Source organism: Pseudophryne corroboree (genome assembly GCF_028390025.1).
Source record: "Pseudophryne corroboree isolate aPseCor3 chromosome 7 unlocalized genomic scaffold, aPseCor3.hap2 SUPER_7_unloc_2, whole genome shotgun sequence".
In the NCBI taxonomy this organism is placed as follows: Eukaryota; Metazoa; Chordata; class Amphibia; order Anura; family Myobatrachidae; genus Pseudophryne; species Pseudophryne corroboree.
In genome coordinates, this window is record NW_026967611.1 from 556,519 (window position 1) to 578,084 (window position 21,566).

The following is a 21,566-nucleotide window of genomic DNA, read 5'->3' on the forward strand; positions in this document are numbered from 1 at the left end:
TAGAGAACAAATTTGTTAGCATAAAAATAAAGGCAGAAAATGAAGAGCTGTTTAATCACTCAATTGGATTTTTTTTGCCAGCATATTTCTTTTTCTCTGCAACCCACTGCTAAATTGTGCTTCCTAGCTGTTTTTATAAAATCACTGAATCAAATCTAACTCTGATTACATCAGAGAAGGCCAGGTACCCTACACCATAACAGGGGGTTTGAAATTTTGACTTGTCTACTTAAAGATCACCAAAATCTGATAACAAGGTCAATTACGTCCCTTGGTGGGATTGAACCACCAACCTTTTGGTTAGTAGCCGGATACACTAACCGATTGTGCCACAGAGACACTTTGCAAAAAGTACATACTGACAAAGGCTAATAAGCATACATCTAGAAAGTTTCCTAGAAAAACTTTAAAAAGTCAATAATCTGGAGAGTTTTTGTAAGATGTTTCTTCCATCAACCAACGAAGAAACACATTGGTACTTTCCCATGATGAGTGAGTGCTTCAGGATCTCTTGCACTTACATGTGCAGCAGAGTACTGCAATGGAAGCATGCTGGGCCCATAACCCAGAGGTAGGCAGATTGAAACTATCCTTTGCTATATGCATTTTTTTTTTTGTTAATTTAAGTAATCAAAACTGGGATTGATGTTTTTGCTCTTTTATTTTTACTTAAAGTACAATAACTTTTACCATTTTAATTTGTTTTAATAGTATATTGTAGAAAAGGGAATTGGTCCCTCCAAAGAAATGGGGAACCAAAGAGAAAAAGCCTCTTTGTGGGTGCACTCTTTCAAAAACAATATATATATATGTTATCTTTCAATATTTATTGTGTAAAAAATTATACTTTATTTCGACAATTAAAAATGATGTGTATAGAAAAAAGGGCAAAAATACCTATTGGTATACCCTATAGAACAGATAAATAAGGTACAAAGGTGATTATGTCTCATATAATAAGCTCCTCCAAAATAACAATGTATCTCAAAAGATTCTTTGTAATAGTTTGTAGCAACCCCTGTATATAGTGGTGTGTTTTAGAGTGAGGGCAATAATACCAAAACTCTTAACACGGGATGCGATTTAATAAAATCTGAAATGGAGGAGAGTTGATTAATTACATGCTAGGCGAAAATTTATATGCTGATAACTTAAGTAGGCAAAAAAGGATTATATAGCACTAATATGCTTATTACTGTACTTGTAAAGTATTACACAGTGATATTAAATGTTACACAATAAATGTCAGAAGTAACAAGTCCCACAATAGGAAGCCGTAACTGACAATCGTTGAATTACCCGGCTAGGGTGAAACGTACGTCCGCTTCTCAAACACTCTGACGTCATTCTGACGTCTTTCCGGGAATCCCGTGTAACGTTCACGGACCCGGATTCGTAGGCAAAACTCCTTACACGCTTCTCAAGCAAGGATATCCACGGGGGCTACAACAGCAGGACCCTCTCTTAATCAGAGGTATTTCGGCGCGCACTCATTGCGGGACGGGAGTGGGTTTCTTCCTGCAATGACAATATTGTTATCAGGATAACCCCTCTCCGTTTCCCGACAACAGCAAGTAACGCCACTGTCTTCCTTCATACCCGCTCCGGCCGCTGACTCTCTCACCTCCCATTCACTGTGACACCTTTTTCACACATGGGAAGGCAGCAGAAGTCAGTGGATCAACGGCACGGGTACTTTCCAATACTCACCTTTATTATTACAAGGTCAATGTTAACCAATTAATATACCAGTTCTGTTTTTTTAGCATAATCATCCTTGCAGTGAAAATCAATATTTGTTACACCTGATTTAGCAGACAGTATTCGTTGTACGCATTAGCGAGACAAATTGATACAAATATAGTATCTAATTCAACGATTGTCAGTTACGGCTTCCTACTGTGGGACTTGTTACTTCTGACATTTATTGTGTAACATTTAATATCACTGTGTAATACTTTACAAGTACAGTAATAAGCATATTAGTGCTATATAATCCTTTTTTGCCTACTTAAATTATCAGCATATAAATTTTCGCCTAGCATGTAATTAATCAACTCTCCTCCATTTCAGATTTTATTAAATCGCATCCCGTGTTAAGAGTTTTGGTATTATTGCCCTCACTCTAAAACACACCACTATATACAGGGGTTGCTACAAACTATTACAAAGAATCTTTTGAGATACATTGTTATTTTGGAGGAGCTTATTATATGAGACATAATCACCTTTGTACCTTATTTATCTGTTCTATAGGGTATACCAATAGGTATTTTTGCCCTTTTTTCTATACACATCATTTTTAATTGTCGAAATAAAGTATAATTTTTTACACAATAAATATTGAAAGATAACATATATATATATATTGTTTTTGAAAGAGTGCACCCACAAAGAGGCTTTTTCTCTTTGGTTCCCCATTTCTTTGGAGGGACCAATTCCCTTTTCTACAAACATATTTAATACCTCTGGGGTCGCACCGCCAACATATATAGAAATCTCTTGTTTCATTGTAATAAATTCATGACACTCTGATACTGTTGGCTCAACATGATTTAATGAAATCAACTGTAGCAGTGCAGGCAAACTCAAACCCTCTGTTTTAATAGTATATTGACAATATAGTTTTCTTTAAAAAATCCACTTAATTTTCTTTACCCTATTATTAAAAGGGTAATTGACAAAAACAAACTACATTGTCACCAGAAGAGCAATACAAAATGTACAAGTGATCTTTCCAGCTTGAATTTCAATGATGCATTGGGGCAACGATTTTGTGAGAAACATCTTCACCCTTAAATAAAGATTTTCTTAATTCCTTACCTGTGTGCCAATTAGATATCACCTTGTTTTCACATTAAACAGACTTCTACATGAGAAAGCAGCAAGGATGCAGTGGCGTTAATGTTTCCTGGTGTCAACCTGTATTATTTCAGTAGACATTGAAATGAGGATGCATCTTGCTGCCTTTCCAATGAAGCAAGTTTAATTTAGTTATAGGTGAAAAACCATCCCTACAAAGGTGTTAATCAGAGACTTGGCTTTGTGGACACTTTTTAGAGAACAAATTTGTTAGCATAAAAATAAAGGCAGAAAATGAAGAGCTGTTTAATCACTCAATTGGATTTTTCTGCCAGCATATTTTTTTTCTCTGCAACCCATTGCTAAATTGTGCTTCCTAGCTGTTTTTTATAAAATCACTGAATCAAATCTAACTCTGATTACATCAGAGAAGGCCAGGTACCCTACACCATAAGAGGGGGTTTGAAATTTTGACTTGTCTACTTAAATATCACCAAAACCTGATCACAAGGTCAATTATGTCCCTGGGTGGGATTGAACCACCAACATTTTGGTTAGTAGCCAGACACACTAACCGATTGCGCCACAGAGACAATTTGCAAAAAGTACATACTGACAAAGGCTAATAAGCATTCATCTAGAACGTTTCCTAGAAAAACTTTAAAAAGTCAATAATCTGGAGAGTTTTTGTAAGAATTTTCTTAAATCAACCAACGAAGAAACACATTGGTACTTTCCCATGATGAGTGAGTGCTTCAGGATCTCTTGCACTTACATGTGCAGCAGAGTACTGCAATGGAAGCATGCTGGGCCCATTAACCAGAGGTAGGCAGATTGAAACTATCCTCTGCTATATGCATTTTTTTTGTTAATTAAAGTAATCCAAAACTGGGATTGATATGTTAGCTATTTTATGTTTACTTAAAGTACAATAACTTTTACCATTTTAATTTGTTTTAATAGTTTATTGACAGTATTGTTTTCTTTCAAAAATCCACTTAATTTTCTTTACCCTATTATTAAAATGGTAATTGACAAAAACAAACTACATTGTCACCAGAAGAGCAATACAAAATGTACAAGTGATATATTAAAATCATCTTTCCAGCTTGAATTTCAATGATGCATTGGGGCAACGATTTTGTGAGAAACATCTTCACCCTTAAATAAAGATTTTCTTAATTCCTTACCTGTGTGCTAATTAGATATCACCTTGTTTTCACATTAAACAGACTTCCACATGAGAAAGCAGCAAGGATGCATTGGCGTTAATGTTTCCTGGTGTCAACCTGTATTATTTCAGTAGACATTGAAATGAGGATGCATCTTGCTGCCTTTCCAATGAAGCAAGTTTAATTTAGTAATAGGTGAAAAACCATCCTTACAAAGGTGTTCATCAGAGACTTGGCTTTGTGGACACTTTTCAGAGAACAAATTTGTTAGCATAAAAATAAAGCCAGAAAATGAAGAGCTGTTTAATCACTCAATTGGATTTTTTTGCCAGCATATTTCTTTTTCTCTGCAACCCACTGCTAAATTGTGCTTCCTAGCTGTTTTTATAAAATCACTGAATCAAATCTAACTCTGATTACATCAGAGAAGGCCAGGTACCCTACACCATAAGAGGGGATTTGAAATTTTGACTTGTCTACTTAAAGATCACCAAAATCTGATAACAAGGTCAATTACGTCAATGGGTGGGATTGAACCACCAACCTTTTGGTTTACAGCCGTACACACTAACTGATTGCACCACAGAGACACTTTGCGAAAGTCCATACTGACAAAGGCTAATAAGCATTCATCTAAAACGTTTCCTAGAAAAACTTTAAAAAGTCAATAATCTGGAGAGTTTTTGTAAGATGTTTCTTCCATCCACCAACGAAGAAACACATTGGTACTTTCCCATGATGAGTGAGTGCTTCAGGATCTCTTGCACTTACATGTGCAGCAGAGTACTGCAGTGGAAGCATGCTGGGCCCATAACCCAGAGGTAGGCAGATTAAAACTATCCTCTGCTATATGCATTTTTTTTGTTAATTAAAGTAATCCAAAACTGGGATTGATATTTTTGCTCTTTATTTTTCATTAAAGTACAATAACTTTTACCATTTTAATTTGTTTTAATAGTATATTGAAAGTATTGTTTTCTTTTAAAAATCCACTTAATTTTCTTTACCCTATCATTAAAATGGTAATTGACAAAAACAAACTACATTGTCACCAGAAGAGCAATACAAAATGTACAAGTGATATATTAAAATCATCTTTCCAGCTTGAATTTCAATGATGCATTGGGGGCAACGATTTTGTGAGAAACATTTTCACCCTTAAATAAAGATTTTCTTAATTCCTTACCTGTGTGCTAATTAGATATCACCTTGTTTTCACATTAAACAGACTTCTACATGAGAAAGCAGCAAGGATGCAGTGGCGTTAATGTTTCCTGGTGTCAACCTGTATTATTTCAGTAGACATTGAAATGAGGATGCATCTTGCTGCCTTTCCAATGAAGCAAGTTTAATTTAGTAATAGGTGAAAAACCATCCCTACAAAGGTGTTAATCAGAGACTTGGCTTTGTGGACACTTTTCAGAGAACAAATTTGTTAGCATAAAAATAAAGCCAGAAAATGAAGAGCTGTTTAATCACTCAATTGGATTTTTCTGCCAGCATATTTTTTTTCTCTGCAACCCATTGCTAAATTGTGCTTCCTCGCTGTTTTTTATAAAATCACTGAATCAAATCTAACTCTGATTACATCAGAAAAGGCCAGGTACCCTACACCATAAGAGGGGGTTTGAAATTTTGACTTGTCTACTTAAATATCACCAAAACCTGATCACAAGGTCAATTATGTCCCTGGGTGGGATTAAACCACCAACCTTTTGGTTAGTAGCCAGACACACTAACCGATTGCGCCACAGAGACAATTTGCAAAAACTACATACTGACAAAGGCTAATAAGCATTCATCTAGAACGTTTCATAGAAAAACTTTAAAAAGTCAATAATCTGGAGAGTTTTTGTAAGAATTTTCTTAAATCAACCAACGAAGAAACACATTGGTACTTTCCCATGATGAGTGAGTGCTTCAGGATCTCTTGCCCTTACATGTGCAGCAGAGTACTGCAATGGAAGCATGCTGGGCCCATTAACCAGAGGTAGGCAGATTGAAACTATCCTCTGCTATATGCATTTTTTTTGTTAATTAAAGTAATCCAAAACTGGGATTGATATGTTAGCTATTTTATGTTTACTTAAAGTACAATAACTTTTACCATTTTAATTTGTTTTAATAGTATATTGACAGTATTGTTTTCTTTCAAAAATCCACTTAATTTTCTTTACCCTATTATTAAAATGGTAATTGACAAAAACAAACTACATTGTCACCAGAAGAGCAATACAAAATGTACAAGTGATATATTAAAATCATCTTTCCAGCTTGAATTTCAATGATGCATTGGGGCAACGATTTTGTGAGAAACATCTTCACCCTTAAATAAAGATTTCCTTAATTCCTTACCTGTGTGCTAATTAGATATCACCTTGTTTTCACATTAAACAGAATTCCACATGAGAAAGCAGCAAGGATGCATTGGCGTTAATGTTTCCTGGTGTCAACCTGTATTATTTCAGTAGACATTGAAATGAGGATGCATCTTGCTGCCTTTCCAATGAAGCAAGTTTAATTTAGTAATAGGTGAAAAACCATCCTTACAAAGGTGTTCATCAGAGACTTGGCTTTGTGGACACTTTTCAGAGAACAAATTTGTTAGCATAAAAATAAAGCCAGAAAATGAAGAGCTGTTTAATCACTCAATTGGATTTTTTTGCCAGCATATTTCTTTTTCTCTGCAACCCACTGCTAAATTGTGCTTCCTAGCTGTTTTTATAAAATCACTGAATCAAATCTAACTCTGATTACATCAGAGAAGGCCAGGTACCCTACACCATAAGAGGGGATTTGAAATTTTGACTTGTCTTCTTAAAGATCACCAAAATCTGATAACAAGGTCAATTACGTTAATGGGTGGGATTGAACCACCAACCTTTTGGTTTATAGCCGTACACACTAACTGATTGCGCCACAGAGACACTTTGCAAAAGTCCATACTGACAAAGGCTAATAAGCATTCATCTAAAACGTTTCCTAGAAAAACTTTAAAAAGTCAATAATCTGGAGAGTTTTTGTAAGATGTTTCTTCCATCCACCAACGAAGAAACACATTGGTACTTTCCCATGATGAGTGAGTGCTTCAGGATCTCTTGCACTTACATGTGCAGCAGAGTACTGCAATGGAAGCATGCTGGGCCCATAACCCAGAGGTAGGCAGATTAAAACTATCCTCTGCTATATGCATTTTTTTTGTTAATTAAAGTAATCCAAAACTTGGATTGATATTTTTGCTCTTTATTTTTCATTAAAGTACAATAACTTTTACCATTTTAATTTGTTTTAATAGTATATTGAAAGTATTGTTTTCTTTTAAAAATCCACTTAATTTTCTTTACCCTATCATTAAAATGGTAATTGACAAAAACAAACTACATTGTCACCAGAAGAGCAATACAAAATGTACAAGTGATATATTAAAATCATCTTTCCAGCTTGAATTTCAATGATGCATTGGGGGCAACGATTTTGTGAGAAACATTTTCACCCTTAAATAAAGATTTTCTTAATTCCTTACCTGTGTGCTAATTAGATATCACCTTGTTTTCACATTAAACAGACTTCTACATGAGAAAGCAGCAAGGATGCAGTGGCGTTAATGTTTCCTGGTGTCAACCTGTATTATTTCAGTAGACATTGAAATGAGGATGCATCTTGCTGCCTTTCCAATGAAGCAAGTTTAATTTAGTAATAGGTGAAAAACCATCCCTACAAAGGTGTTAATCAGAGACTTGGCTTTGTGGACACTTTTCAGAGAACAAATTTGTTAGCATAAAAATAAAGCCAGAAAATGAAGAGCTGTTTAATCACTCAATTGGATTTTTTTTGCCAGCATATTTCTTTTTCTCTGCAACCCACTGCTAAATTGTGCTTCCTAGCTGTTTTTATAAAATCAATTAATCAAATCTAACTCTGATTACATCAGAGAAGGCCAGGTACCCTACACCATAAGAGGGGATTTGAAATTTTGACTTGTCTACTTAAAGATCACCAAAATCTGATCACAAGGTCAATTACGTCCCTGGGTGGGATTGAACCACCAACCTTTTGGTTAGTAGCCAGACACACTAACCGATTGCGCCACAGAGACACTGTGCAAAAAAGTACATACTGACAAAGGCTAATAAGCATACATCTAGAACGTTTCCTAGAAAAACTTTAAAAAGTCAATAATCTGGAGAGTTTTTGTAAGATGTTTCTTCCATCAACCAACGAAGAAACACATTGGTACTTTCCCATGATGAGTGAGTGCTTCAGGATCTCTTGCACTTACATGTGCAGCAGAGTACTGCAATTGAAGCATGCTGGGCCCATAACCCAGAGGTAGGCAGATTGAAACTATCCTTTGCTATATGCATTTGTTTTGTTAATTTAAGTAATCAAAACTGGGATTGATATTTTTGCTCTTTTATTTTTACTTAAAGTACAATAACTTTTACCATTTTAATTTGTTTTAATAGTATATTGACAGTATAGTTTTCTTTAAAAAATCCACTTAATTTTCTTTACCCTATTATTAAAAGGGTAATTGACAAAAACAAACTACATTGTCACCAGAAGAGCAATACAAAATGTACAAGTGATATATTAAAATCATCTTTCCAGCTTGAATTTCAATGATGCATTGGGGCAACGATTTTGTGAGAAACATCTTCACCCTTAAATAAAGATTTTCTTAATTCCTTACCTGTGTGCTAATTAGATATCACCTTGTTTTCACATTAAACAGACTTCTACATGAGAAAGCAGCAAGGATGCAGTGGCGTTAATGTTTCCTGGTGTCAACCTGTATTATTTCAGTAGACATTGAAATGAGGATGCATCTTGCTGCCTTTCCAATGAAGCAAGTTTAATTTAGTTATAGGTGAAAAACCATCCCTACAAAGGTGTTAATCAGAGACTTGGCTTTGTGGACACTTTTTAGAGAACAAATTTGTTAGCATAAAAATAAAGGCAGAAAATGAAGAGCTGTTTAATCACTCAATTGGATTTTTCTGCCAGCATATTTTTTTTCTCTGCAACCCATTGCTAAATTGTGCTTCCTCGCTGTTTTTTATAAAATCACGGAATCAAATCTAACTCTGATTACATCAGAAAAGGCCAGGTACCCTACACCATAAGAGGGGGTTTGAAATTTTGACTTGTCTACTTAAATATCACCAAAACCTGATCACAAGGTCAATTATGTCCCTGGGTGGGATTAAACCACCAACCTTTTGGTTAGTAGCCAGACACACTAACCGATTGCGCCACAGAGACAATTTGCAAAAAGTACATACTGACAAAGGCTAATAAGCATTCATCTAGAACGTTTCATAGAAAAACTTTAAAAAGTCAATAATCTGGAGAGTTTTTGTAAGAATTTTCTTAAATCAACCAACGAAGAAACACATTGGTACTTTCCCATGATGAGTGAGTGCTTCAGGATCTCTTGCACTTACATGTGCAGCAGAGTACTGCAATGGAAGCATGCTGGGCCCATTACCCAGAGGTAGGCAGATTGAAACTATCCTCTGCTATATGCATTTTTTTTGTTAATTAAAGTAATCCAAAACTGGGATTGATATGTTAGCTATTTTATGTTTACTTAAAGTACAATAACTTTTACCATTTTAATTTGTTTTAATAGTATATTGACAGTATTGTTTTCTTTCAAAAATCCACTTAATTTTCTTAACCCTATTATTAAAATGGTAATTGACAAAAACAAACTACATTGTCACCAGAAGAGCAATACAAAATGTACAAGTGATATATTAAAATCATCTTTCCAGCTTGAATTTCAATGATGCATTGGGGCAACGATTTTGTGAGAAACATCTTCACCCTTAAATAAAGATTTTCTTAATTCCTTACCTGTGTGCTAATTAGATATCACCTTGTTTTCACATTAAACAGACTTCCACATGAGAAAGCAGCAAGGATGCATTGGCGTTAATGTTTCCTGGTGTCAACCTGTATTATTTCAGTAGACATTGAAATGAGGATGCATCTTGCTGCCTTTCCAATGAAGCAAGTTTAATTTAGTAATAGGTGAAAAACCATCCTTACAAAGGTGTTCATCAGAGACTTGGCTTTGTGGACACTTTACAGAGAACAAATTTGTTAGCATAAAAATAAAGCCAGAAAATGAAGAGCTGTTTAATCACTCAATTGGATTTTTTTTGCCAGCATATTTCTTTTTCTCTGCAACCCACTGCTAAATTGTGCTTCCTAGCTGTTTTTATAAAATCACTGAATCAAATCTAACTCTGATTACATCAGAGAAGGCCAGGTACCCTACACCATAAGAGGGGATTTGAAATTTTGACTTGTCTACTTAAAGATCACCAAAATCTGATAACAAGGTCAATTACATCCCTGGGTGGGATTGAACCACCAACCTTTTGGTTAGTAGCCGGACACACTAACCGATTGCGCCACAGAGACACTTTGCAAAAAGTACATACTGACAAAGACTAATAAGCATTCATCTAAAATGTTTCCTAGAAAAACTTTAAAAAGTCAATAATCTGGAGAGTTTTTGTAAGATGTTTCTTCCATCCACCAACGAAGAAACACATTGGTACTTTCCCATGATGAGTGAGTGCTTCAGGATCTCTTGCACTTACTTGTGCAGCAGAGTACTGCAATGGAAGCATGCTGGGCCCATAACCCAGAGGTAGGCAGATTAAAACTATCCTCTGCTATATGCATTTTTTTTGTTAATTAAAGTAATCCAAAACTGGGATTGATATTTTTGCTCTTTTATTTTTCATTAAAGTACAATAACTTTTACCATTTTAATTTGTTTTAATAGTATATTGAAAGTTTTGTTTTCTTTTAAAAATCCACTTAATTTTCTTTACCCTATTATTAAAATGGTAATTGACAAAAACAAACTACATTGTCAGCAGAAGAGCAATACAAAATGTACAAGTGATATATTAAAATCATCTTTCCAGCTTGAATTTCAATGATGCATTGGGGCAACGATTTTGTGAGAAACATTTTCACCCTTAAATAAAGATTTTCTTAATTCCTTACCTGTGTGCTAATTAGATATCACCTTGTTTTCACATTAAACAGACTTTTACATGAGAAAGCAGCAAGGATGCAGTGGCGTTAATGTTTCCTGGTGTCAACCTGTATTATTTCAGTAGACATTGAAATGAGGATGCATCTTGCTGCCTTTCCAATGAAGCAAGTTTAATTTAGTAATAGGTGAAAAACCATCCTTACAAAGGTGTTAATCAGAGACTTGGCTTTGTGGACACTTTTCAGAGAACAAATTTGTTAGCATAAAAATAAAGCCAGAAAATGAAGAGCTGTTTAATCACTCAATTGGATTTTTTTGCCAGCATATTTCTTTTTCTCTGCAACCCACTGCTAAATTGTGCTTCCTAGCTGTTTTTATAAAATCACTGAATCAAATCTAACTCTGATTACATCAGAGAAGGCCAGGTACCCTACACCATAAGAGGGGGTTTGAAATTTTGACTTGTCTACTTAAAGATCACCAAAATCTGATAACAAGGTCAATTACGTCCCTGGGTGGGATTGAACCACCAACTTTTTGGTTAATAGCCATACACACTAACTGATTGCGCCACAGAGACACTTTGCAAAAGTACATACTGACAAAGGCTAATAAGCATTCATCTAAAACGTTTCCTAGAAAAACTTTAAAAAGTCAATAATCTGGAGAGTTTTTGTAAGATGTTTCTTCCATCAACCAACGAAGAAACACATTGGTACTTTCCCATGATGAGTGAGTGCTTCAGGATCTATTGCACTTACATGTGCAGCAGAGTACAGCAATGGAAGCATGCTGAGCACATAACCCAGAGGTAGGCAGATTGAAACTATCCTCTGCTATATGCATTTGTTTTTGTTAATTAAAGTATTCCAAAACTGGGATTGATATGTTGGCTCTTTTATTTTTACTTACAGTACAATAACTTTTACCATTTTAATTTGTTTTAATAGTATATTGACAGTATTGTTTTCTTTCAAAAATCCACTTAATTTTCTTTACCCTATTATTAAAATGGTAATTGACAAAAACAAACTACATTGTCACCAGAAGAGCAATACAAAATGTACAAGTGATATATTAAAATCATATTTCCAGCTTGAATTTCAATGATGCATTGGGGCAACGATTTTGTGAGAAACATTTTCACCCTTAAATAAAGATTTTCTTAATTCCTTACCTGTGTGCTAATTAGATATCACCTTGTTTTCACATTAAACAGACTTCCACATGAGAAAGCAGCAAGGATGCAGTGGCGTTAATGTTTCCTGGTGTCAACCTGTATTATTTCAGTAGACATTGAAATGAGGATGCATCTTGCTGCCTTTCCAATGAAGCAAGTTTAATTTAGTAATAGGTTAAAAACCATCCTTACAAAGGTGTTAATCAGATACTTGGCTTTGTGGACACTTTTCAGAGAACAAATTTGTTAGCATAAAAATAAAGCCAGAAAATTAAGAGCTGGTTAATCACTCAATTGGATTTTTTTTGCCAGCATATTTCTTTTTCTCTGCAACCCACTGCTAAATTGTGCTTCCTAGCTGTTTTTATAAAATCACTGAATCAAATCTAACTCTGATTACATCAGAGAAGGCCAGGTACCCTACACCAGAACAGGGGGATTTGAAATTTTGACTTGTCTACTTAAAGATCACCAAAATCTGATAACAAGGTCAATTACGTCCCTGGGTGGGATTGAACCACCAACCTTTTGGTTAATAGCCGTGCACACTAACTGATTGCGCCACAGAGACACTTTGCAAAAGTCCATACTGACAAAGGCTAATAAGCATTCATCTAAAACGTTTCCTAGAAAAACTTTAAAAAGTCAATAATCTGGAGAGTTTTTGTAAGATGTTTCTTCCATCAACCAACGAAGAAACACATTGGTACTTTCCCATGATGAGTGAGTGCTTCAGGATCTCTTGCACTTACATGTGCAGCAGAGTACAGCAATGGAAGCATGCTGGGCCCATAACCCAGCGGTAGGCAGATTGAAACTATCCTCTGCTATATGCATTTTTTTTTGTTAATTAAAGTAATCCAAAACTGGGATTGATATTTTGGCTCTTTTATTTTTACTTAAAGTACAATAACTTTTACCATTTTAATTTGTTTTAATAGTATATTGACAGTATTGTTTTCTTTTAAAAATCCACTTAATTTTCTTTACCCTATTATTAAAATGGTAATTGACAAAAACAAACTACATTGTCACCAGAAGAGCAATACAAAATGTACAAGTGATATATTAAAATCATCTTTCCAGCTTGAATTTCAATGATGCATTGGGGCAACGATTTTGTGAGAAACATCTTCACCCTTAAATAAAGATTTTCTTAATTCCTTACCTGTGTGCTAATTAGATATCACCTTGTTTTCACATTAAACAGACTTTTACATGAGAAAGCAGCAAGGATGCAGTGGCGTTAATGTTTCCTGGTGTCAACCTGTATTATTTCAGTAGACATTGAAATGAGGATGCATCTTGCTGCCTTTCCAATGAAGCAAGTTTAATTTAGTAATAGGTGAAAAACCATCCTAACAAAGGTGTTAATCAGAGACTTGGCTTTGTGGACACTTTTCAGAGAACAAATTTGTTAGCATAAAAATAAAGCCAGAAAATGAAGAGCTGTTTAATCACTCAATTGGATTTTTTGCCAGCATATTTCTTTTTCTCTGCAACCCACTGCTAAATTGTGCTTCCTAGCTGTTTTTATAAAATCACTGAATCAAATCTAACTACATCAGAGAAGGCCAGGTACCCTACACCATAAGAGGGGGTTTGAAATTTTGACTTGTCTACTTAAAGATCACCAAAATCTGATAACAAGGTCAATTACGTCACTGGGTGGGATTGAACCACCAACCTTTTGGTTAATAGCCATACACACTAACTGATTGCGCCACAGAGACACTTTGCAAAAGTACATACTGACAAAAGCTAATAAGCATTCATCTAAAACGTTTCCTAGAAAAACTTTAAAAAGTCAATAATCTGGAGAGTTTTTGTAAGATGTTTCTTCCATCAACCAACGAAGAAACACATTGGTACTTTCCCATGATGAGTGAGTGCTTCAGGATCTATTGCACTTACATGTGCAGCAGAGTACAGCAATGGAAGCATGCTGAGCACATAACCCAGAGGTAGGCAGATTGAAACTATCCTCTGCTATATGCATTTGTTTTTGTTAATTAAAGTATTCCAAAACTGGGATTGATATGTTGGCTCTTTTATTTTTACTTACAGTACAATAACTTTTACCATTTTAATTTGTTTTAATAGTATATTGACAGTATTGTTTTCTTTCAAAAATCCACTTAATTTTCTTTACCCTATTATTAAAATGGTAATTGACAAAAACAAACTACATTGTCACCAGAAGAGCAATACAAAATGTACAAGTGATATATTAAAATCATATTTCCAGCTTGAATTTCAATGATGCATTGGGGCAACGATTTTGTGAGAAACATTTTCACCCTTAAATAAAGATTTTCTTAATTCCTTACCTGTGTGCTAATTAGATATCACCTTGTTTTCACATTAAACAGACTTCCACATGAGAAAGCAGCAAGGATGCAGTGGCGTTAATGTTTCCTGGTGTCAACCTGTATTATTTCAGTAGACATTGAAATGAGGATGCATCTTGCTGCCTTTCCAATGAAGCAAGTTTAATTTAGTAATAGGTGAAAAACCATCCTTACAAAGGTGTTAATCAGAGACTTGGCTTTGTGGACACTTTTCAGAGAACAAATTTGTTAGCATAAAAATAAAGCCAGAAAATGAAGAGCTGTTTAATCACTCAATTGGATTTTTTTGCCAGCATATTTCTTTTTCTCTGCAACCCACTGCTAAATTGTGCTTCCTAGCTGTTTTTATAAAATCAATGAATCAAATCTAACTCTGATTACATCAGAGAAGGCCAGGTACCCTACACCATAAGAGGGGATTTGAAATTTTGACTTGTCTACTTAAAGATCACCAAAATCAGATCACAAGGTCAATTACGTCCCTGGGTGGGATTGAACCACCAACCTTTTGGTTAGTAGCCGGACACACTAACCGATTGCGCCACAGAGACACTGTGCAAAAAAGTACATACTGACAAAGGCTAATAAGCATACATCTAGAACGTTTCCTAGAAAAACTTTAAAAAGTCAATAATCTGGAGAGTTTTTGTAAGATGTTTCTTCCATCAACCAACGAAGAAACACATTGGTACTTTCCCATGATGAGTGAGTGCTTCAGGATCTCTTGCACTTACATGTGCAGCAGAGTACAGCAATGGAAGCATGCTGGGCCCATAACCCAGCGGTAGGCAGATTGAAACTATCCTCTGCTATATGCATTTTTTTTTGGTTAATTAAAGTAATCCAAAACTGGGATTGATATTTTGGCTCTTTTATTTTTACTTAAAGTACAATAACTTTTACCATTTTAATTTGTTTTAATAGTATATTGAAAGTATTGTTTTCTTTTAAAAATCCACTTAATTTTCTTTACCCTATTATTAAAATGGTAATTGACAAAAACAAACTACATTGTCACCAGAAGAGCAATACAAAATGTACAAGTGATATATTAAAATCATCTTTCCTGCTTGAATTTCAATGATGCATTGGGGCAACGATTTTGTGAGAAACATTTTCACCCTTAAATAAAGATTTTCTTAATTCCTTACCTGTGTGCTAATTAGATATCACCTTGTTTTCACATTAAACAGACTTCCACATGAGAAAGCAGCAAGGATGCAGTGGCGTTAATGTTTCCTGGTGTCAACCTGTATTATTTCAGTAGAAATTGAAATGAGGATGCATCTTGCTGCCTTTCCAATGAAGCAAGTTTAATTTAGTAATAGGTGAAAAACCATCCCTACAAAGGTGTTAATCAGAGACTTGGCTTTGTGGACACTTTTCAGAGAACAAATTTGTTAGCATAAAAATAAAGCCAGAAAATGAAGAGCTGTTTAATCACTCAATTGGATTTTTTTTGCCAGCATATTTCTTTTTCTCTGCAACCCACTGCTAAATTGTGCTTCCTATCTGTTTTTATAAAATCACTGAATCAAATCTAACTCTGATTACATCAGAGAAGGCCAGATACCCTACACCATAACGGGGGGTTTGAAATTTTGACTTGTCTACTTAAAGATCACCAAAATCTGATAACAAGGTCAATTACGTCCCTGGGTGGGATTGAACCACCAACCTTTCGGTTAGTAGCCAGACACACTAACCGATTGCGCCACAGAGACACTTTGTAAAAATTACAAACTGACAAAGGCTAATAAGCATACATCTGGAACGTTTCCTAGAAAAACTTTAAAAAGTCAATAATCTGGAGAGTTTTTGTAAGATGTTTCTTCCATCAACCAACGAAGAAACACATTGGTACTTTCCCATGATGAGTGAGTGCTTCAGGATCTCTTGCACTTACATGTGCAGCAGAGTACAGCAATGGAAGCATGCTGGGCCCATAACCCAGCGGTAGGCAGATTGAAACTATCCTCTGCTATATGCATTTTTTTTTTGTTAATTAAAGTAATCCAAAACTGAGATTGATATTTTGGCTCTTTTATTTTCACTTAAAGTACAATAACTTTTACCATTTTAATTTGTTTTAATAGTATATTGACAGTATTGTTTTCTTTCAAAAATCCACTTAATTTTCTTAACCCTATTATTAAAATGGTAATTGACAAAAACAAACTACATTGTCACCAGAAGAGCAATACAAAATGTACAAGTGATATATTAAAATCATCTTTCCAGCTTGAATTTCAATGATGCATTGGGGCAACGATTTTGTGAGAAACATCTTCACCCTTAAATAAAGATTTTCTTAATTCCTTACCTGTGTGCTAATTAGATATCACCTTGTTTTCACATTAAACAGACTTCCACATGAGAAAGCAGCAAGGATGCAGTGGCGTTAATGTTTCCTGGTGTCAACCTGTATTATTTCAGTAGACATTGAAATGAGGATGCATCTTGCTGCCTTTCCAATGAAGCGTTTAATTTAGTAATAGGTGAAAAACCATCCCTACAAAGGTGTTAATCAGAGACTTGGCTTTGTGGACACTTTTCAGAGAACAAATTTGTTAGCATAAAAATAAAGCCAGAAAATGAAGAGCTGTTTAATCACTCAATTGGATTTTTTTTGCCAGCATATTTCTTTTTCTCTGAAACCCACTGCTAAATTGTGCTTCCTAGCTGTTTTTATTAAATCACTGAATCAAATCTAACTCTGATTACATCAGAAAAGGCCAGGTACCCTACACCATAACAGGGGGTTTGAAATTTTGACTTGTCTACTTAAAGATCACCAAAATCTGATAACAAGGTCAATTACGTCCCTGGGTGGGATTGAACCACCAACCTTTTGGTTAGTAGCCGGACACACTAACCGATTGCGCCACAGAGACACTTCACAAAAAGTACATACTGACAAAGGCTAATAAGCATACATCTAGAACGTTTCCTAGAAAAACTTTAAAAAGTCAATAATCTGGAGAGTTTTTGTAAAATGTTTCTTCCATCAACCAACGAAGAAACACATTGGTACTTTCCCATGATGAGTGAGTGCTTCAGGATCTCTTGCACTTACATGTGCAGCAGAGTACTGCAATGGAAGCATACAGGGCCCATAACCCAGCGGTAGGCAGATTGAAACTATCCTCTGCTATATGCATTTTTTTTTGTTAATTAAAGTAATCCAAAACTGGGATTGATATTTTGGCTCTTTTATTTTCACTTAAAGTACAATAACTTTTACCATTTTAATTTGTTTTAATAGTATATTGACAGTATTGTTTTCTTTCAAAAATCCACTTAATTTTCTTAACCCTATTATTAAAATGGTAATTGACAAAAACAAACTACATTGTCACCAGAAGAGCAATACAAAATGTACAAGTGATATATTAAAATCATCTTTCCAGCTTGAATTTCAATGATGCATTGGGGCAACGATTTTGTGAGAAACATCTTCACCCTTAAATAAAGATTTTCTTAATTCCTTACCTGTGTGCTAATTAGATATCACCTTGTTTTCACATTAAACAGACTTCCACATGAGAAAGCAGCAAGGATGCAGTGGCGTTAATGTTTCCTGGTGTCAACCTGTATTATTTCAGTAGACATTGAAATGAGGATGCATCTTGCTGCCTTTCCAATGAAGCAAGTTTAATTTAGTAATAGGTGAAAAACCATCCTTACAAAGGTGTTAATCAGAGACTTGGCTTTGTGGACACTTTTCAGAGAACAAATTTGTTAGCATAAAAATAAAGCCAGAAAATGAAGAGCTGTTTAATCACTCAATTGGATTTTTTTTGCCAGCATATTTCTTTTTCTCTGCAACCCACTGCTAAATTGTGCTTCCTAGCTGTTTTTATAAAATCACTGAATCAAATCTAACTCTGATTACATCAGAGAAGGCCAGGTACCCTACACCATAAGAGAGGGTTTGAAATTTTGACTTGTCTACTTAAAGATCACCAAAATCTGATAACAAGGTCAATTACGTCCCTGGGTGGGATTGAACCACCAACCTTTTGGTTAATAGCCATACACACTAACTGATTGCGCCACAGAGACACTTTGCAAAAGTACATACTGGCAAAGGCTAATAAGCATTCATCTAAAACGTTTCCTAGAAAAACTTTAAAAAGTCAATAATCTGGAGAGTTTTTGTAAGATGTTTCTTCCATCAACCAATGAAGAAACACATTGGTACTTTCCCATGATGAGTGAGTGCTTCAGGATCTCTTGCACTTACATGTGCAGCAGAGTACAGCAATGGAAGCATGCTGGGCCCATAACCCAGCGGTAGGCAGATTGAAACTATCCTCTGCTATATGCATTTTTTTTTTTTGTTAATTAAAGTAATCCAAAACTGAGATTGATATTTTGGCTCTTTTATTTTCACTTAAAGTACAATAACTTTTACCATTTTAATTTGTTTTAATAGTATATTGACAGTATTGTTTTCTTTCAAAAATCCACTTAATTTTCTTAACCCTATTATTAAAATGGTAATTGACAAAAACAAACTACATTGTCACCAGAAGAGCAATACAAAATGTACAAGTGATATATTAAAATCACCTTTCCAGCTTGAATTTCAATGATGCATTGGGGCAACGATTTTGTGAGAAACATCTTCACCCTTAAATAAAGATTTTCTTAATTCCTTACCTGTGTGCTAATTAGATATCACCTTGTTTTCACATTAAACAGACTTCCACATGAGAAAGCAGCAAGGATGCAGTGGCGTTAATGTTTCCTGGTGTCAACCTGTATTATTTCAGCAGACATTGAAATGAGGATGCATCCTGCTGTTTTTCCAATGAAGCGTTTAATTTAGTAATAGATGAAAAACCATCCCTACAAAGGTGTTAATCAGAGACTTGGCTTTGTGGACACTTTTCAGAGAACAAATTTGTTAGCATAAAAATAAAGCCAGAAAATGAAGAGCTGTTTAATCACTCAATTGGATTTTTTTTGCCAGCATATTTCTTTTTCTCTGAAACCCACTGCTAAATTGTGCTTCCTAGCTGTTTTTATTAAATCACTGAATCAAATCTAACTCTGATTACATCAGAAAAGGCCAGGTACCCTACACCATAACAGGGGGTTTGAAATTTTGACTTGTCTACTTAAAGATCACCAAAATCTGATAACAAGGTCAATTACGTCCCTGGGTGGGATTGAACCACCAACCTTTTGGTTAGTAGCCGGACACACTAACCGATTGCGCCACAGAGACACTTCGCAAAAAGTACATACTGACAAAGGCTAATAAGCATACATCTAGAACGTTTCCTAGAAAAACTTTAAAAAGTCAATAATCTGGAGAGTTTTTGTAAAATGTTTCTTCCATCAACCAACGAAGAAACACATTGGTACTTTCCCATGATGAGTGAGTGCTTCAGGATCTCTTGCACTTACATGTGCAGCAGAGTACTGCAATGGAAGCATACAGGGCCCATAACCCAGCGGTAGGCAGATTGAAACTATCCTCTGCTATATGCATTTTTTTTTGTTAATTAAAGTAATCCAAAACTGGGATTGATATTTTGGCTCTTTTATTTTCACTTAAAGTACAATAACTTTTACCATTTTAATTTGTTTTAATAGTATATTGACAGTATTGTTTTCTTTCAAAAATCCACTTAATTTTCTTAACCCTATTATTAAAATGGTAATTGACAAAAACAAACTACATTGTCACCAGAAGAGCAATACAAAATGTACAAGTGATATATTAAAATCATCTTTCCAGCTTGAATTTCAATGATGCATTGGGGCAACGATTTTGTGAGAAACATCTTCACCCTTAAATAAAGATTTTCTTAATTCCTTACCTGTGTGCTAATTAGATATCACCTTGTTTTCACATTAAACAGACTTCCACATGAGAAAGCAGCAAGGATGCAGTGGCGTTAATGTTTCCTGGTGTCAACCTGTATTATTTCAGTAGACATTGAAATGAGGATGCATCTTGCTGCCTTTCCAATGAAGCAAGTTTAATTTAGTAATAGGTGAAAAACCATCCTTACAAAGGTGTTAATCAGAGACTTGGCTTTGTGGACACTTTTCAGAGAACAAATTTGTTAGCATAAAAATAAAGCCAGAAAATGAAGAGCTGTTTAATCACTCAATTGGATTTTTTTTGCCAGCATATTTCTTTTTCTCTGCAACCCACTGCTAAAGTGTGCTTCCTAGCTGTTTTTATAAAATCACTGAATCAAATCTAACTCTGATTACATCAGAGAAGGCCAGGTACCCTACACCATAAGAGAGGGTTTGAAATTTTGACTTGTCTACTTAAAGATCACCAAAATCTGATAACAAGGTCAATTACGTCCCTGGGTGGGATTGAACCACCAACCTTTTGGTTAATAGCCATACACACTAACTGATTGCGCCACAGAGACACTTTCCAAAAGTACATACTGGCAAAGGCTAATAAGCATTCATCTAAAACGTTTCCTAGAAAAACTTTAAAAAGTCAATAATCTGGAGAGTTTTTGTAAGATGTTTCTTCCATCAACCAACGAAGAAACACATTGGTACTTTCCCATGATGAGTGAGTGCTTCAGGATCTCTTGCACTTACATGTGCAGCAGAGTACAGCAATGGAAGCATGCTGGGCCCATAACCCAGCGGTAGGCAGATTGAAACTATCCTCTGCTATATGCATTTTTTTTTTGTTAATTAAAGTAATCCAAAACTGAGATTGATATTTTGGCTCTTTTATTTTCACTTAAAGTACAATAACTTTTACCATTTTAATTTGTTTTAATAGTATATTGACAGTATTGTTTTCATTCAAAAATCCACTTAATTTTCTTTACCCTATTATTAAAATGGTAATTGACAAAAACAAACTACATTGTCAGCAGAAGAGCAATACAGAATGTACAAGTGATATATTAAAATCATCTTTCCAGCTTGAATTTCAATGATGCATTGGGGCAACGATTTTGTGAGAAACATCTTCACCCTTAAATAAAGATTTTCTTAATTCCTTACCTGTGTGCTAATTAGATATCACCTTGTTTTCA

At 34.9% G+C, this 21,566-nt stretch overlaps 8 non-coding genes across 8 annotated transcripts; all 8 read right to left on the minus strand.

Annotated features, from left to right (window-relative positions):
• Nucleotides 1-3,321: 3,321 nt before the first annotated feature.
• On the minus strand, nucleotides 3,322-3,395 carry TRNAS-ACU (transfer RNA serine (anticodon ACU)). The gene has a single exon. It is a non-coding gene; the product is annotated as a tRNA-Ser (tRNA).
• Nucleotides 3,396-5,658: 2,263 nt separating this feature from the next.
• TRNAS-ACU (transfer RNA serine (anticodon ACU)) lies at nucleotides 5,659-5,732 on the minus strand. The gene has a single exon. It is a non-coding gene; the product is annotated as a tRNA-Ser (tRNA).
• A 2,264-nt stretch (nucleotides 5,733-7,996) lies between these two features.
• Nucleotides 7,997-8,070, minus strand: TRNAS-ACU (transfer RNA serine (anticodon ACU)). The gene has a single exon. It is a non-coding gene; the product is annotated as a tRNA-Ser (tRNA).
• A 1,095-nt stretch (nucleotides 8,071-9,165) lies between these two features.
• On the minus strand, nucleotides 9,166-9,239 carry TRNAS-ACU (transfer RNA serine (anticodon ACU)). The gene has a single exon. It is a non-coding gene; the product is annotated as a tRNA-Ser (tRNA).
• A 5,767-nt stretch (nucleotides 9,240-15,006) lies between these two features.
• TRNAS-ACU (transfer RNA serine (anticodon ACU)) lies at nucleotides 15,007-15,080 on the minus strand. Its single transcript has one exon. It is a non-coding gene; the product is annotated as a tRNA-Ser (tRNA).
• Nucleotides 15,081-16,179: 1,099 nt separating this feature from the next.
• On the minus strand, nucleotides 16,180-16,253 carry TRNAS-ACU (transfer RNA serine (anticodon ACU)). Its single transcript has one exon. It is a non-coding gene; the product is annotated as a tRNA-Ser (tRNA).
• Nucleotides 16,254-17,349: 1,096 nt separating this feature from the next.
• On the minus strand, nucleotides 17,350-17,423 carry TRNAS-ACU (transfer RNA serine (anticodon ACU)). The gene has a single exon. It is a non-coding gene; the product is annotated as a tRNA-Ser (tRNA).
• A 2,268-nt stretch (nucleotides 17,424-19,691) lies between these two features.
• TRNAS-ACU (transfer RNA serine (anticodon ACU)) lies at nucleotides 19,692-19,765 on the minus strand. The gene has a single exon. It is a non-coding gene; the product is annotated as a tRNA-Ser (tRNA).
• Between the last annotated feature and the right edge of the window lie 1,801 nt (nucleotides 19,766-21,566).